Genomic DNA, 14,701 nt, shown 5'->3' on the forward strand with positions numbered 1-14,701 from the left:
ATCTTTGTTTGGGTTTGAGGATTTTGTTTGTACCCAAGAGGAGGAGGAGGAGGAGGAGGAGGCTTAAAATACAGTAGGAATATGCAGTGGAGGAAGAGGAAGAGGAGGAGGAGGAGGAGGAAGCTTAAAATACAGTAGGAATATGCAGTTGAAGAGGAAAAAAGAGGAGGAGGAGGAGGAGCCTTGAAATAAAAGAGCAAGAGTGAAAGAAGAGGAGAAGGAGGAGAAAAATAGAAGGAGGAAGACGGCGCTTAAGATAACAAAGGAAAGTGATGAGACGAGGAAATAGAAGAAGGAGGAAGAGGAAGATAGCTTAATGAAAAGAGAGAGAGAGAGAGAGAGAGAGAGAGAGAGAGAGAGAGAGAGAGAGAGAGAGAGAGAGAGAGAGAGAGAGAGAGAGAGAGAGAGAGAGAGAGAGAGAGAGAGAGAGTTTCCCTTTAATTTTCAACCAGCTGCAGAAGACTAACCTGAGGTACATACTGACCTTCTCTCTCATTACCTGGAGAGAGAGAGAGAGAGAGAGAGAGAGAGAGAGAGAGAGAGAGAGAGAGAGAGAGAGAGAGAGAGAGAGAGAGAGAGAGAGAGAGAGAGAGAGAGAATACAAAAGAGCAAATCGCGTGCATATATATAGATTTACCTGCCCGTGTAGAGGGAGAACTAATTGTATTCCTGGAAAGACAAACAACACGACACACACCTGGCCGAGAGAGAGAGAGAGAGAGAGAGAGAGAGAGAGAGAGAGAGAGAGAGAGAGAGAGAGAGAGAGAGAGAGAGAGAGAGAGAGAGAGAGAGAGAGAGAGAGAGAGAGAGAGAGAGAGAGATATGAATCCTGCAAACAAAACCAAGTGAAAATATAAAAGAAGAGAGAAAAATATACATTAAAAATACTCATAAAACAAAAAATAAAAACGTAGAAATCGAAAAATTATTGTTAAAGAAACGAAAAGAAAGAAAAAATAAATACGAAGTGAAAAAGTAAAAGAGAAGAAAAGTAACAGAAAGAAAAATACATATGAAATGGTAAAGGAAAAAGAGAGAGAGAGAGAGAGAGAGAGAGAGAGAGAGAGAGAGAGAGAGAGAGAGAGAGAGAGAGAGAGAGAGAGAGAGAGAGAGAGAGAGAGAAAAGAAACTAGCAAAAACTCGTATGAAGCGAAAAAGAAAAGAAGAGAAAAATAAGGGAAGCAAAAATTAGAGCGAAAGGGAACACAAAGAAATAAAACAGTGAATTAAAAATAAAATAAAAAATACAACATGGATACTGCTGATAAAAATAATAATAGAAATAGTAATGATAAAAGAAAATAAATAGAGAGGAAGAGGAGGAGGAAGGGGGACACACTGCATAAATATGATCTTAATTAAGCTTCATACTTAAAACCAAAAAGGAGAAAAATGCAAAATAAACCAAAAATAGTTCAAAAGGGGAAAAAGCAAAATAGCAAAATAAAAAATAATTCACTTTGCAAAAAAAAAATAATAATGAATAGATAAAAAAATTAAAAACGGATAAATTACGTAGAAAATATATTGAAAGACAGAAAAAAATAAATAGTTCAAAAGGGAAAAAAAGCAAAATAGCAAAAAAAAAATGACTCCAACCATCACCGCAAAAAAAATAAACAAGAAATAGATAAAAAAAAAAAACGGATAAATTAAGTAGAAAATATAATGAAAGATCGAAAAAAACAGATCAAAAAAATAAAAAAAATAAAAAAAATAAACTCATTCACTCCAACCATCACCGCAAAAAAAAATCAAGAAATAAAAAAGGATAAATAAAATAAAATATGATAAATAGATATAATAAAATAAAATAATCTAACCAACCATCATAGCTAAGAAAATAAAAATACTGGATAAACACAGAATACGAAATAATGGCGAAAATAAACAAAAGTAAAAATAAAAAACATAGAAAATAAGACGGCGTTTAAAGACCCGCCGTTGTAAAATACTCCACGTAAACGAACACTTAATTAGACGAAGGGAGACAAAAAAAAAAGAAGAAAAAAAAGAGAGGAGGAAAAACTATGTAACGAGTTTCTCTACTTTTTTTTTAAAACCGGCAAGACAACAGCACAGGGAGGAGGAGGAGGAGGAGGAGGAGGAAGAGAAGGAGAAGGAGGAGGAGGAGAACAACGAGGACGAGAAAGAAGCAGGGCTGAAGAGGAGGGGGAGGAGGAGGAGGAGAACAACGAGGACGAGAAAGAGGCAGGGATGAAGAGGAGGAGGAGGAGGAGGAGGAGAAGAACAACGAAGACGAGAAAGAGACAGGGATGAAAAGGAGGAAGAGGAGGAGGAGGAGGAGATGAATAAAGAATGAAGAGGAGGAAGACAAGAAAGAAGTACAAGAAGAAGAAAAATAAAAAAAGAGGATGAAGAACAGGAACCAGAAGAAGAAAATAACAGGAAAAAGAAAAAGTAGAAAAAAAAGAAAAAAAAAAGATATGAAGGAGAAGGGACAGTAGGGAGGAGGAGGAAGGTTGAGGTAGGGGGAGGAGAGGAGGAGGAGGAGGAGGAGGGAAGGGTTTTTAATGAGGAGGACGCAGGTGAGTTAGACAGGTGTTTCGGTCAGCCCACCTGGAGGAGGAAGAGGAGGAGGAATTCAAGGTGAAGGTAGAAGGGAAGGAAGAAGAAAAACATTAATAAAATAGGAACAAAAGAGAGAGACAGAAGGAAGAGAAGCAGAAGAAGAAATAAAGGAGGAGGAAGAGAACTAATTGGTAATGGAAGATGTCAAGTGCGAGAAAAGGGAGAGAGTGATTGTCAATTGATGGAGGAGGAGAAGGAGAAAAAGAAGAAGAAGAAGAAGGTCGGAGGAGAGAGGGAAGGAGTGCTGGAGGGGAGGGAGAATATCATAGTAGGAAGAAGCGAAGGAGAGCTGGGAAAGTGATAAAGATTGGAGGAAGGAACGAATAGGAGAGGCGTGAGAAGGATTTATATATGAGGTGGAAGAAGGTGAACCAGAACGAGGAAGAGAAGGAGGAGGAAGGAAGGGATAGAGGAGGAAGAAGACTGAGGAAGAGAAGGGATGGAGTGCAGAAGAAGGGATAAGTGGAAGGAAGAGATGAGTGTGAGAGGAGGAGGAGGAGGAGGTGGAGAAGGAGGAGGAGGAGGAGGAGGAGGAGGAGGTGGAGGTGGAGAAGGAGGAGGAGGAGGAGGAGGAGGAGGAGGAGAAGCTATGACTCATATCTCTAGGTACTCTTTCGTAGAATTCAACAAAGCTCTCTACCTGGAACTGGAGAGAGAGAGAGAGAGAGAGAGAGAGAGAGAGAGAGAGAGAGAGAGAGAGAGAGAGAGAGAGAGAGAGAGAGAGAGAGAGAGAGAGAGAGAGAGAGAGAGAGAGAGAGAGAGAGAGAGAGAGAGAGCACAACAAGAACACAGGAAAAACGGAGAAGAAAGAGGAAAGTAAGGAGGATAAAAGAGGAAAATAATGAATAACGTTAAACAGAAATAATGAAAAAAAATAAGGAATCAGAAAATTAATTAAAAAAGTATTGAGAGGAAAATAAAAATACATCAGAGTACATGAAATAGCACAAAAAAAACACAAGAAAAAAAAGAAAGAAAGAAACTAAACATTAAGCATTCTCATTTTTACCACATCAATAGTTTTTCTTCTTTCTTCCTCTCTATCTCTTACTATCTATCTATCTATCTACCTATCTATCTATCTCTCGCTTTCCTCCCCTTCTATTTTTTGCCATTTCCTGAGAGTAAGTTCCACCCTGTTAACTCTCACTAGCCAAATCCAGTTTTCGCCTCCTCTTCCTCCTCCTCCTCCCTCTCCTCTTCCTCCATTTTTAGTCCTCTTCCTCCTCCCCCTCTTCCTGCTTCTTTTCCTCTCCCCACTACTCGTTTTCCTTCTCCCCAAGTCCCCTTCCTCCTCCTATGTGCCATCTCCCTTCCCCTCTTCCTTCTTTTCCTCCCCTCTCCATTCTCCTCCTCCTCCTCCTTCTATGTGCCATCTCCCTCCCCCTCTTGCTTCTTTTCCTCCCCTCCCCATTCTCCTCCTCCTCCTCCTCCTCCTTTTCCCGTCCCGGACACGCACCTTTTCCTGTCAACACTTCCCGCTAAGACCGCTCAATGCCTAATGGTCCACTACACAACACAGCAACACAATGCAACACAGCACCCCACGACATGACAACGCCCCACTGCACCTCCCAACGACCCATAACACTCCGCAACACCAACACAACACACTGCAACATACCACAATACCCCCACACAACACCCTACAGCACAATACCCCACAACTATCCACAACACATCGTAACGACCCATAACACTCCACAATCTACCACAACACCTCTAAGCACACCACAATACCCTCACAACACCCGCAACACACTCACAACACACCGCAACACAGCCTCGCGTGCCCGTCTTTGCTCGCCTCCATTCCTCTGCGGCGCTGCAAGAATTCTCCACCACCACCGCCACCGCGCTGCTGTTTTGTTTATTTTTATTAATTTATTATTCCAGGTATATATTTATGTGTTTGTTTATCCGTTTATTATTTTGTTTGTCTTCATTTATTCAGATATTTGGGTTTGTCTTCATTTCTTTGTTCGTGTGTGTTTATCCTTTCCTTAATTGCCTTCATTTCTTAATACATTTAGCTTGTCTTCATTTCTTCTTTTTTTTCGTGTATTTTGACTTCTAATTAATTACCCGCCACCTTATTCGTAACGTGGTCGGTCGCTGGATTAATCGGCTCATTAGAACGTTATTAAGATGTCATATATACACATACAGATATATTTATTCATTAACTCACTTATTTATTTACTTATTTATAGTGTGTGTGTGTGTGTGTGTGTGTGTGTGTGTGTGTGTGTGTGTGTGTGTGTGTGTGTGCTTGATTTCTATATTCGTCTCCGGGTTACCGTGGTCAGGATTCGAACCCAGGGACATGAGACAAGCGGATTTCTAGGTCAGCAAGGCTCACCACCACCATTTCTTTATTTATATTTTTGTGCTAGATTCATATATTCCTCCCTTGGTTACCGTGGTCAGGATTCGAACCCAGGGACACGAGACAACAGGATTAAGAGGTCAGAAGCGTCCACCTCCGCCACCACCACCACTTCCGCCAATGCCTCAACAACAAAAGGAAAAGAATGGGAGGAAGCTTGGCGCAGTGACGTAGAAACTCCCGTAGTAATCCCGCCTCTACGCGCATGCCGCCCCGCACATCGAAAAAAACACACGCTGATATATTGTTACAGGGAAGCGGACGAAGGCTGTGTATCCGCAGCGCCACGGGAAAACAACAACAGAAAAGAAAATGAAGAGTGAAAATAGTAATGATAGAGACGATTCGTGGAGCTCCCGCCCATTCACACTGTTTACGATGAATGAATGAATGAACTGAGCACACACACATACACACACACACACACACACACACGCACACACACGCACACGGACTCGCACACGCACACGCACACCGCCTCTGCTGGAAATGAAGGACGTGGAAGGCGAGGAAGTGGACTCAACGAGCTACGAACGTGACCTTTTCTGCTCCTCTTTTTTCCCTCCCTTGACCCTCCCTTCCTCCCTCCCTCCCTCCCTCCCTCCCTTCCTTCCCTTCCCTACCCTTCCCTTCCCTCCCTGCCAGACTCTCCTGCATTGTTCCTCCCTGATATTACTTTTAACATTCTATGATCTTTCCCTGCGGCATCCTCTTTAGTTTCCTTTTCTTAGTATCCTTCCTTGCTCTCCTCTTTATCCTGCTCTCTTGTTTATCCTGTGTTGTTTTTCCTTTGGTTTTACTTTATTATGTCTTTTTTTTAGGGTAGTCTCTCCTTTTCTGCACTTCTTTTAATCTCTTATCTTCTTTCCTTCTTATCTCCCCTCTTTCTTAACGCGTACCTCTGCTCTTCAGTTCTGCATCATCACACCGTATTTCACTGTCCCTTGCCATCTTTCCTTCTCCTTCTTCTCCTCCTCCTCCTGCTCCTCTCCCGCCTCTTCCTCCTTCTCCTCCTTTAACCTCCTTCCATAACCATCTCTTCTTCTCTTCCTTCTTTTCCTCCTCTTCCGCCTCTTCCTCCTTCTCCTCCTTTAACACTCCTTCACTGTCCATTACCATCTCTTCTTCTCCTCTTCCTCCTTCTCCCTCTCTCCCACCTCCTCCTCCTCCTCCTCCTCCTCCTCCTCTCCAACACTCCTCACATTCTCCTGTCAGTCCTTCCCTTTCCTTCACACGTTTAAGTCACCCTCTTATTGCATGTGTTCACTTTCCTCTGTCACCCTCGATCCCTTTCAACTAGAAGAAGAGGAAGAAGAAGAAGAAGAAAAAGAAAAAGAAGAGAAAAAAGAACAACAATAACAACAGCAACAAAAAGACGAACAAAACGAACGAAAAAAAGAGAAAAAAAAAAGAAAAAAGAAGTAGAAAATAAAACCTCAGAGGAAAAGGTTATAAAGAAGAGAAGTTTGGGAAAATACAAAAGACAAGGTAAAAAAGAAGAAAAGAAAAGGCATAATAAAAAGAGAACGAAAAGACGAGATGAAAGATAACAGCAAAATAATAATAGTAATAATAATAATAATAATAATAATAATAATAATAATAATAATAATAATAATAGTTAAGTGAAAGTAAAACAACAAAAAAGCACAATTCTAACGGGAACCAAAACAAAGAAAAACACCAAAAAAACAAAACAAAAACGAAGAAGAAGAAAATCAAATACAAACAAACAAATAAATAAAAAAAAGGGAAAGGAAAGAATAACAACACCGCAACACAACAACACTCAGGCCACTCAAGGCATCCCGGAATACAGTGTTGACATCCTCCTGCTCTTCCGGAAACCCTCCTCGTGTGTGTGTGTGTGTGTGTGTGTGTGTCGATTCATTGGCAGTCACGCAACGCAGCACAAGTGGACGAAAGGTGAGTGGCGACAACACCTGACTCACCTTTTACTCCTCCTCCTCCTCCTCCTCCTCCTCCTCCTTCAACTCCTCCTTCTCCTCCTCTTTCTTTGTGCTTTTGAGTGTGCCTTGTCATGAACAGAACTCTTCCAGGGATTTCTGTGTGTGTGTGTGTGTGTGTGTTTATGAATGATGAATATGTTAGTATTTTAGCGTGAAATGGTCGTAGTCGTAGTAATAGTAGTAGTAGTTGTTGTAGTAGTAGTAGCGGTAGTATTTATTTTTCGAAGTCAACGTGATTTATATTGTTATTTGTGTAATTGATTTTCATAAGCGAAAGATCTTACGTAATATGGTGGTTTTGGTAGTTTTTCAAGAAACAGAGCTAGTGCAAGTAGTGGTTTTAGTAATGGGAGTGGTGGTGGTGGTGGTAGTAGTGGTGGTGGTGGTGGTGGTGGTAGTGGTGGTGGTGGCTCCGATATTATTCCTGCAATACTCAGATGTATCCTAAACTTCAGCTTCAATTAAAACTTCTTTGACTCCCCACCGCACACTAGTTTAGCGTCTCTCTCTCTCTCTCTCTCTCTCTCACGGCTGGGTCTTTGTTTCTCTCTCTCGCTGACTGTGACAGAGAGAGAGAGAGAGAGAGAGAGGAGAGGCAGAGATAAGGAAGATAAGGTAAAGGAAAAGGTCTCTCTCTCTCTCTCTCTCTCTCTCTCTCTCAACCTTGACCGTCGATTCTACCTCACTTCCGCTGCTGTTAGTCTTACCGTTGTAGGCTCAGAGAGAGAGAGAGAGAGAGAGAGAGAGAGAGAGAGAGAGAGAGAGAGAGAGAGAGAGAGAGAGAGAGAGAGAGAGAATAAAAAAATATATATCCACATCGTTGTTTACCTTTCCTTTTCCTCTCTTCCTTCCACTCAAACGTTTCCTCTGACCTCCTCCTCCTCCTCCTCCTCCTCCTCCTCCACATCCTCCTCATCTTCATCCTCCTCCACCTGCTCAATTTCCTTCCACAGCATCCATCTCTAAAATACGAACAGGTGGATATGAAAAGTGCATTCCCCTCCTCCCTCTCCCTCTCTCTCCCTCTCTCTCCCTCTATCCCTCCCTCTCTCCTTTTATGTGCTGAAATGAATGGGGGAAAAGATAGATCGTGTCCGTGCGTGCGTGCGTGTGTGTGTGTGTGTGTGTGTGTGTGTGTGTGTGTGTGTGTGTGTGTGTGGTCCTGTCCGTGCGTGCGTGCGTGTGTGTGTGTGTGTGTGTGTGTGTGTGTGTGTGTGTGTGTGTGTGTGTGTGTGTGTGTGTGTCTCTCTCTCTCTCTCTCTCTCTCTCTCTCTCTCTCACCTGTGTGAAGTATTGATTGATTGGTTGCCCTCAGGATGTCGAGAGAGAGAGAGAGAGAGAGAGAGAGAGAGAGAGAGGAGAGAGAGAGAGAGAGAGAGAGAGAGAGAGAGAGAGAGAGAGAGAGAGAGAGAGAGAGAGAGAGAGAGAGAGAGAGAGAGAGAGAGAGAGAGAGAGAGAGAGAGAGAGAGGGAGAGAGAGAGAGAGAATGATGATGATGATGTATGTGTATGTGTATATGTGTGACTATTTTTTGTAATGATATGTATGAGAAAAAATTAAAGATGTATATTCCATTTGTATTTATTTGGTATTAAGCCTGTGTGTGTGTGTGTGTGTGTGTGTGTGTGTGTGGTGTGTGTGTGTGTGTGTGTGTGTGTGTGTGTGTGCTGTAACTTTCCCGAGCAAAACGTGAGCCAGATTCGTAATGAAACGCGGCTTGGTCTGACCGTAGAGTTGGGTGGTGGTGATGGTGGTAGTGGTGGTGGTGGTCGGTTTTGGTGGTCGTGGTGATCCTAGACATACCAACTAGATGACTCTCTCTCTCTCTCTCTCTCTCTCTCTCTCTCTCTCTCTCTCTCTCTCTCTCTCTGCTCCCCTCTCCTAGAGACCTCTTTGCCTCTCTCTCTCTCTCTCTCTCTCTCTTCTATTGTTCTCTCTTCCTCCTATTCCTCCTCCTCTTCTTCCTCCTCCCTCCCTGGCTGACCTTCGACCATTCAGTGTCTGCAGGGAAGAGGAAATTGACCTTTAAGACGTGAAGCTGACCTCCTCTGACCCTCTATAAACAACCCTCCCTACCCCCCCTCCACTCCTGGCCCTTTAATCCTCTTTCCCCTCCTCCTCCTCCTCCTCCTCTTCATTCTCCCTCTCCTTTTCCTCCTTTCCCACCTTTACCTCCTCATCATCTTCCTTGTCTGTTCTTCGTAATTCTCGTCATTTCATTCATTCATTCATTCATACATTCTTGCTTCTAATTTACCTGCTCTCTATTTTTTTTTTTTTTGTATCACTCACTTCCACTTTAATATTTACCTTTGTGTTTTTTTTCTTGTTTATTTTTCCTACTGATTTTGTTATACGTTCTTGTTGTTGTCGTTGTTGTTATTGATCTTGTTCTTGTAGCGGGAGTAGTAGTAGTAGTAGTAGTAGCAGTAGTGTTTGTTGTTGTTGTCGTTGTATTACTGTAGTTTTTTTTTTTTTAATCTCCATCTATCTTTTTTTTCTTTACTTTCGTCTTCTTTTTTTACCTTCATCCATGTGTCGTCGAAGTCGTCATCGTCTTCGTCAAACGTGCATATTGTAGTGTGTGTATTTTCAGCGTTTTTTGTGTGTGTTTTTATCCTCCCTTCTTGCGAGCGTCATTTATTTTTTTCCTCCTCTTTTTCATCTTCTTCATTCTCCTCGCCGATCTCAATGACCTCTTCTTCAATTTCCTTTTCCTCCTCCTCCTCCTCCTCCTCCTCCTCCTCCTCCTCGCCTTAATGCATGTTCTCAGAAATCAGAATCTTGACAGCACAATTTGTCACCATGATTGTATGAATATTCTCTCTCTCTCTCTCATGCGGGTTCTATTAAGTCTGTCATGCTGAGATTTATTTGTTTCCGTGTGCGTGTGTGTGTGTGTGTGTGTGTGTGTGTTTATTTCTCACCTGTTCGTCTTGCAATATTCTCATCCACTTCTTATTTTCTTCCTCTTTCTCCGTCTCTTCCTCTTTCTCTTCTCCCTCCTCCTTATTCTCCTCCTCCATCTCATCCCCCTCAAGGATCTCTAAATCGAACTAAAATTCTCCACATTTAAGTTTGTTGACGGCACCAAAATGGATGGAATGTCCTCACGATGGCCGATTGCGAAGCCAGTGCCCAACAATCTACCATGACCTTCACCGTGTTGTTCAGAGGTCTATAAGAGGCAAGTGTCATTCAACCGCAGTAAGTGCAAAAAACATGCACTTTTGGACCAGAAACATATGCTTTACTAACACCGTGCATGGAATACCTCTGCAGGTCGTCCATGGTTACTGGTTATGATTGAGGGTTACGATCAGAAGGGACGTGAGGCCTGCAAAACACCGCAGGTCTGCCCGGCAAAATGTTGTTACCTTTGTCGGAATCATAATGGCTGAGTGGTTACCGTGCGGGCCCCGCATTCACCGCGTGACAGACGACGCGGGTTCGAATCCGCCGCTACCACCTGGGATCTTTCAGTCACCGCCGAGTAGCTTAAGACTACCCACATGCTGTCCTGAAGACCACCCATCAACCCGGACTCAAGAGGAAACCGTCCAAGTGAATCGAGAACGAGCTCCGGGAGGCAGCATGAGCCAAGAAAAGATGGCGCCACTATAAACACTTGCCTGCGGCATGAAGGGCTGGGGTCGACTACCATCCAGGCCCCTCAAGAAAGCCTACCGGCGCTGTAGGCTGGCACATAAAATTAAAAAAAGACGTTGGAATCAATTTGACTTCTGAAATACTCGTTGATGAGACCTCACTTGGAATACGCAGTTCAGTTCTGGTCCATCAGTCACAAGAAGTGCTTCAAATTGCTGGAGAGAGTAAGAAGGACGGCTCCAGTCACGCAGCCTCGTGATGCAGGAAATGAGACGACTGCTGGATAGTTTGAATCTGGTCTTAAGTACCTAAACACATTTAATTGCATCAATTGCTTCAATATTTATGAGCTATATGCAAAGAAATCCGATAATTGCCAATAACTGTACCGATTCATCAGCGGGGATGTTTTCTCAATTTGAGTCATTCACCGTGGGAACAAGATTCCTGCAAAATTCTAAGTGCGAAATCAAATAACCAGTTTAGGTGTACCATTTTCTTTGTTTAGTCGTGAGGTGAAGGATCCTGCCGTTCCCATGCGTACGTGCTAGTGCTTTAATCTATTGTGCAGGTCACTATAGTGCCTGACGGATAGATAATATTAAAGCTGTCATGTTATAAGCGAGCAGCCTTCCTGGTGCCAGCTCTTCGATATTTCCGTTTCCACCTCCTACTCTTCCTCTTCCTCTTTTCCTCCTCCCCCTCTTCCTCCTCCTCCTCCTCCTCCTCTTCCTTTTCCTCCTCCTGCTGCTGCTGCTGCTGCTGCCGCCGCTGCTGCTTCCCCTTCGGGCTTCAAGCGCCAATCAGCTCACACCCGCTCCTCCCCCCGTCCAATCACCTGCCCTCGTCATGGGTTGCCATGGAAACCGCGTCGGTGTTCTGTTGTCAAATGTGCGAGTCCGGAAGTGTAACTCTCTCTCTCTCTCTCTCTCTCTCTCTCTCTCTCTCTCTCTCTCTCTCTCTCTCCAAATCTATCTATCTATCGTCATCGTCACAGGTAAGGTCGTCAGGTGAGGTCGTAGGGGCCGGGGCGGGGGAGGGGGGGAGCCTCGTCATCAGGAGTTACATCCAACTTGGCTCAGGTCAGGATATGAAAGGGAGCACACCGAGAGAGAGAGAGAGAGAGAGAGAGAGAGAGAGAGAGAGAGAGAGAGAGAGAGAGAGAGAGAGAGGTTATCGGGACCGTAAGAGATGGAGGAGGGAGGGTTGCTAGGATAGTGAGTAAGGAGCAGAAACCAAGGAGGAAGAAGAGGAGGAAGAAAACGAAGATGGAGATGAAAAATGCATGAAATATAAAGTTAATATTGAAGGTGGAGTGCGTGGGGGTGGAAGAAGATGGCTTAGGGCGATTGAATAGATGGAGAGGGATTGAGGAGGTGGAAGGGAGATGAGAGGAGGAGAAATGAGGAGATGAGAGTGAGATGATGCGTAAAATAGGTCAACACGAATGAGAGAGAGAGAGAGAGAGAGAGAGAGAGAGAGAGAGAGAGAGAGAGAGAGATGACAAGAAATATGTGTTAGAGAGAAAAAGGAGAAAAGAAAATATGAAAGAGGAAGAGGAAGGGGGGAGGAGGAGGAAGGAGAGTGATTTATTTGCATGCAGATGGATAGATAGATAGATAGAAAGATGAATTGGCACACACACACTCACACACACACACACACACACACACACACACACACACACACACACACACACACACACACACACACACACACACACACACACACACACACATACACAACAACAACAACAACAAGCGACCATGACAGCATCAACACTAAATTCTTGAGACATCGAAGGCTATTTTTAAGCGAGAAGGAAGTCTGCCTTGCCGCGCCTGTCTGGGAAAACACCTTTATCTTTTTTTTATATACAACCAACTTGAAAAATATTATTGTTGGGGGATGAATAAAACTCCCACGAAGTTAAGATATTTATAAGAGAAAGCAAATTAAGTGGCATAATGTTTCGTGATAATGATGATGATGATGATGATAAAGAAGAAGGAAGAGAAGGATAAAGAGAATGGCGATAAGAATAATGAATGAGAAGTATGATAATCCTGTAGGTAAATATCATTATAATCAGTTAGTATGTTTTTAATGACAATAATAAAAAAAAACAGCAGAAATTAAGAAAAAAAGCAAAAACTAGAAGAACTAAGAGAGAGAGAGAGAGAGAGAGAGAGAGAGGGGGAGAGAGAGAGCTAGAGCCGTTCAAAACCTTTCCTTATGAAGAAGAGAGTGATGGTCATGGTGGCAGAGGAAAATGGTGGTGGCGAGGGTGGTGGAGGTGGTGGTGAGGGAGGTGATGGTGGTGGTGGAGGTGGAGGTGGTGGTGAGGGTGGTGAGGGTGGTGGAGAGGAAGGAAGCTGCAGGAGTTGAGGCGAGGTCAAGGGAGGAGGAGGAAGAGGAGGAGGTGGAGGAGGAGGAGGAGGAGGAGGAGTAGAGGCTGTGGAATAAAGGGAAGTTGCTACGTCTGGCACAAGAGAGAGAGAGAGAGAGAGAGAGAGAGAGAGAGAGAGAGAGAGAGAGAGAGGAACAGAGGAAAGTAAGGTCTCTCTCTCTCTCTCTCTCTCTCTCTCTCTCTCTCTTACGTTCTGCGCATTTGCTTTCTCCTCTCTTTCTCCTCCCCCTCCTCTTTCTCCTCCTCCTACTCCTCCTCCTCCTCCTACTCCTCCTCCTCCTCTCCCTCGTGACGTGGCTGGCATAACAAGACCCCTCCGGCAACACGCACACATGCACACACGCACATAACACACGCACGCACGCACACACACATACACGCACGCACGCACGCACGTTCCCACGTAGAACAGCGCATGCCCCGGTGCCTAAGAGCGAGGGGAATGTTGCACACACACACACACACACACACACACACACACACACACACACACACACACACACACACACACACACACACTTAGAAATGCTCTCTCTCTCTCTCTCTCTCTCTTCGCCTTCGTTCAACAAGTAGTTAGCACAAAGAAGGGGGAATACTTCTGGGTCCTTCCTTTCCCTCCCCTCTCCCTCCTTCCCACCCTCCGTCCGTGCTTTCTCTCCATCCCTCCTGGCACGAGATCGGAGCGCGGGAGGGAGGGAGAGGCAGGAGAGGGATCGAGAGGAAGCAAGGAAGGGAGGTGTGTCGCTTAAAGGTGATCTCGCAGAGTGGCTGACAGTCCCTTTGCTCCCGCTGACACCACCACCACCACCACCACCACTACGACTACTACTACTACTACTACTTCCACCACCACCACCACTCCTACTACTACTACTTTACCTGTTTCTTCGTAATTATCAATGGCTTCTCGCTCACCTCACGCTAGAAAATGGACAAAGAGAAGCCTTAAATGGGTCTTTCCTTACAGCCTTAAATAACAGAGATTTGAGGTAGTAGTAGTAGTTGTAGTAGTAGTAGTAGTAGTAGTAGTTGTGGTAGGAGGAGGAGGAGGAAAAGGAAGAGATTGGTAGTAATAGATGTCGTCGTCGCAGTGGTAGTAATAGAGTTGGAGGAGGAGGGGAAGTAGGAGGAAGAAGAGGAGGAGAATGAGTAAGAGGAAGAGGAGAGTAAGGAGGAGGAACAGGTCTGGGGTAATGATCATTTGAAGCATCTAAGAAAAAGGGAAAAATTTGTTGATAATTATATATAAACTAATGCTTTGAAAGAGAGTGAGAGAAGTAGAAATATGATAATAATAATATTGACAATAACTAATGACAAATGCAAACTCTCTCTCTCTCTCTCTCTCTCTCTCTCTCTCTTCTGCTCTTTCTTCCCTTCCATTCCTTGTCTCTCCTATTCCCTTCCATCATCCCTTTCCTACTTTTCCTTCCCTTCCCTTCCCTTCCTATCCCCATATTTTTCCTCCCTTTCCCTCCCCTTCCTTCCCCATCCCATCGCATTCCTTTTTAAACAAATTCTTCAGTCACAAAACGAAGCATCATTCATTAACGCAGAAATATATATAAGTCAAGAGCCTCCACAAAACTAATAATGAAGCAAGTCACTGTTTGTTCCTCTGGCGTTGCGTAAAATCGAGGAACGTTATCTAGCCGGAGAACAACAACACAATATTTTCTTATCACCGACGCCATGACATTCTTTTCTCTTCGTTTTTTCCTTCTCTCTCTC

Source organism: Eriocheir sinensis, chromosome 39 (assembly GCF_024679095.1).
Source record: "Eriocheir sinensis breed Jianghai 21 chromosome 39, ASM2467909v1, whole genome shotgun sequence".
In the NCBI taxonomy this organism is placed as follows: domain Eukaryota; kingdom Metazoa; phylum Arthropoda; class Malacostraca; order Decapoda; family Varunidae; genus Eriocheir; species Eriocheir sinensis.